The following is a 3900-nucleotide window of genomic DNA, read 5'->3' on the forward strand; positions in this document are numbered from 1 at the left end:
GTTCTAAGTCAATGAGTGTGTGGTACTTTGTTAACGCAGACTGATGAAACTAATATATTTCTTTATAGTATTGTTTCAATGTTAGAACTTTGGTTTTACTTTAGCTTTTCTTAGTCTCCCAGGCTATCATCCTTTCTGCTCTGGGAGCTCTTCAAATCTATCTGAAGTTTCTTTGGTAAACCTGTGGTTTTGCAGCAACCTCCCCTGCATCCAGTGTGCTACCCAGAAGGGGCACCAGATTCCTTTTGAAAGATTCACTGACCTTTAAACCCTTCTCACATTGCCAATCTTAGGTTCAGCCCTTACTCTGTAGTTTACTGTAGAAGCTTACTGCTGTGCTTTTAACTATTTAAATTATACTTTTGGAATTATTTAAAAAATAGCAACAACAAAGATGTTCTCCTCTCTTGAGTTTTATCTTTGGCAATTGACAGTCATGATTCCCAAGATTAATTTCTCTGCAACTGTGCTCCCTGACCCCAAAAGAAGTTGATTTAAGAACTTGAAAATCAGGATTGCAATTCATTGCTTCTCTTCAGAATTTGTACAGTTTACATCCACTTAGAACACCTTGTTGCTGCTTTAAAAATGGTGTTGAGGTTAGGTGAGGCATATATTAAATTAAAGTTTAATATAAATAATTTAACATGGCAATATTGATGTCTTCACATAAATGTGAAATCTAATTTAACAATGAAATGTTTACTAAGATAATTTGGATAAAATAAGCTAAACTGTTTCTAAATAACTTATACTATCAATTTTTTTGCCAGTATTTTCCAAAATAGCAGACTATTCAGCATATTCAGAAATGTTTTTGATTTTGCCCTATGAGAATAGCTCACAATATCACCCACATGGTAGACACCAAACATTTGAATCTGAATAATAAAAAAAAATTTCCAGTTGATGGTTTAAGTGGGTCTTAGATTGCATCACTTTACAACCACCCCAACATAGACCAATATTCCTGACATCTGACAGCAACCACGTTTAAACCTGGTTTTAAACTACCGCTTCCTGTCAAACCATTGTAATTTCTTCAAATCCCTAAAATATAAAAGGATCTTAAGCCTTGCTGAGGGAATGTAGGGGTATGTCTGCATTTCTGTTTTGATACAGAAAAAGAGAGTATGACTTTCCAAAAGCTGACCCTGATTTCCAGATCTGCATGTCGAAAAATGACATCTTTTCAAACAACACAAGAACCATGGAATTACCGAGAGTGACCGCCAGTGAATCCAGTGGGAGTCAGAAGCAGAGAGGAATGATTTTTAGCAGACAGGGTGCAGTTGAGGAACAGCTACTGCATGGAATGACGTGGGGATGGACTAGAAATTTACTTTACCACCTCCCTTGTTCTGTCTCCACAATGTATAAAATAGAAGCATTTTTGAAAGCAGTGGCTAAATCTTATTATCAGTTAAATAGAAACTATCCAGGTCAAAACTATCAAGTGTCACAGATGCAAATAGTAGCAATTTGTTAAAAATGTGCATTATAGTCTTTTAAACCTTTTACTTATAAATTATATGAAAAGTAGAACACATGTGCAAAGTCATTTTGCTCATATAAAAATGACAGAAATAAAATTAACCTATCAAAGATAATAAAACCAACACATCTGTGTGTGGCATAGTTCCAAGACAGTCAGTGTTACAAGATACATTTTAATGTTTACTAGAGACAGGAAATAACATTTTTCAAAGGCTTTCCTCAAGGCATTTTTTACCTCTTGGTTCCTCAGGCTGTAGATCATGGGATTCAACATAGGAATGACTATTGTGTAGAAGACAGGGGCCATTTTGTCTGTGTCAAGGGAATGGTTTGATTTGGGCTGCAGATACATAAAGATCAGAGTCCCTTGGAATACAGTGACAGCAGTCAGATGAGAACCACAGGATGAGAATGCTCTGCGCCTCCCTTCTGCAGATTGGATTCTCAGGATGGCAGCCACAATGTATAGGTAAGAAATAAGGACTGTGGTCAAAGAGCTGATCATGTTGAATCCAGCAAAGATAAAAATCAAGATCTCTTTGAGGCTGGTGTCTGAGCAGGCAAGGGCCATCAAAGGGACATCATCACAATAGAAGTGATTAATAACATTGGGGCCATAGTAGATCAATTGAAAAGTAACAGCTGTGTGAAGGAAAGCAACAGAAAAGCTGTATCAGTAAGGGCCCGCTACCAGTTGCACGCACACCTTTTGGGACATGATCACGATGTAGAGAAGAGGATCGCAGATGGCCACAGAGCGGTCATAAGCCATGACTGCAAGAAGGAACGTCTCCAAAATCAAGAAGTTCAGGAAAAAGCCCAGCTGTGCGCACATGCATAGAGAAATATGGACCTGCGCTTGCTCAGGAGGGTCTCCGGGAACTTTGGGGCTATTGATGAGGAGTAACAAAAGTCTATAAAGGCCAGATTACTGAGAAAAAAGTACATGGGTGTGTGAAGGTGAGGATCCAACCGGATTAAGGAAACGATGCCAATGTTTCCCACTAGAGTTAGAGAATATACCACTAAAATGAGAAGAAAGAGAAGGATTTCACTCTCTCTCTGGACTGAAAAACCCAAAAGAATGAGTTCCATCACCTGGTAATATTCTCTTCAATCATTTGTTCTAGTCTCTGAACTGCTGAAAAGAGACAAGTTAAAGACAGATAAGTTATCAGGAGTAAGGAATTGTCATCAGATGCCAAAACGTGTGTGTTTTAACTTGAGAAAGTATTGCTCATTGAAGCAGAATAAGTCGCTCAGTCGTGAGCGACCCTTTGCGACCCCATGGACTGTAGCCTACCAGGCTCATCCATCCATGGAATTTTCCAGGCAAGAGTACTGGAGTGGGTTGCCATTTCCTTCTCCAGGGATCTTCCTGACCCAGGGATTGAACCCAGGTCTCCCGCGTTGCAGGCAGACGCTTTACCGTCTGAGCCACCAGGGAAGTTCTGCAGAAGTTCTGAAGCAGAATATCAGAACAAATAAATATATCCCCTCTCAAACTCTCCTGTCTATTTATAATTTTCTGAAGCCAAAAATTGAGGTTTAATAAAAATAATGTTTATAAATATATGTAATATTTTAAGTTTAGATTATTTTTAGTCATATTAAATAATAGAGAGAATAAAGACATTTTAAAATACCCTGCTCCCGTATTTACTTCTCAGTGGAGTAAAACTTTAATATGTAACATTTTATTTGTTTTAATAAACATTTATTTTAACAAATGTTCATTATGCTAAATATAATACAAAGCTAAACAGGATATTCCATGGATAGAAAAGTGGAGGAAATTAAATATTTCTATTTGTGAATTAGGCAAATTTTGGTTGGTTATATGTAATTTATTCATTTTCAAATACTACTTTCTAAAAGTGAAAAAGCACACTTGTAGTTAGAATACACATATGTTAAAAAGTAGAGTTCTTTATAATCATTTACTCAATGGACTTGAGTTTGAGCAATCTCCGGGGGACAGTGAAGGACAGGGAAGGCTGGCATGCTGCAGCACATGGGGTCAGCCAGACACGACTGAGTGAGTGAACAGCAACAAATAGTTTTACGTTAATTATTTTCAACACATAATCAGGAATACTTTCTAAATTATTGGTGTAACATTATTGGTGTTACCAATTTTTAGTGATTTTTTTTGCCCGGGGAGCCCTAATGCGGAGTGGCCTAGCAACTGCCTGCAAAGGCCTCCCGTGGCTGTTTGCTTCCTTCTACCAGAGCTAGCTGTGCTCTCCACTTTGGTTTTTCGCAAGCCAGGGCTCTGCCTGCCACTCTTCGATGGGGGCCCATGGGAGGTGCCAGGCGCCCTCGGCTAGGTGACCCCAGCATGGCATGCCCATGGGAGGTGCCAGGTGCCCTCGGCTAGGTGACCCCAGCATGGCACCCGCT

At 38.9% G+C, this 3900-nt stretch overlaps 1 pseudogene; it reads right to left on the reverse strand.

The window, feature by feature from the left end:
* Positions 1-1600: 1600 nt before the first annotated feature.
* On the reverse strand, positions 1601-2984 carry LOC123331384 (annotated as a pseudogene).
* Between the last annotated feature and the right edge of the window lie 916 nt (positions 2985-3900).

This window comes from Bubalus bubalis, chromosome 12 (assembly GCF_019923935.1).
Source record: "Bubalus bubalis isolate 160015118507 breed Murrah chromosome 12, NDDB_SH_1, whole genome shotgun sequence".
Lineage (NCBI taxonomy): Eukaryota > Metazoa > Chordata > Mammalia > Artiodactyla > Bovidae > Bubalus > Bubalus bubalis.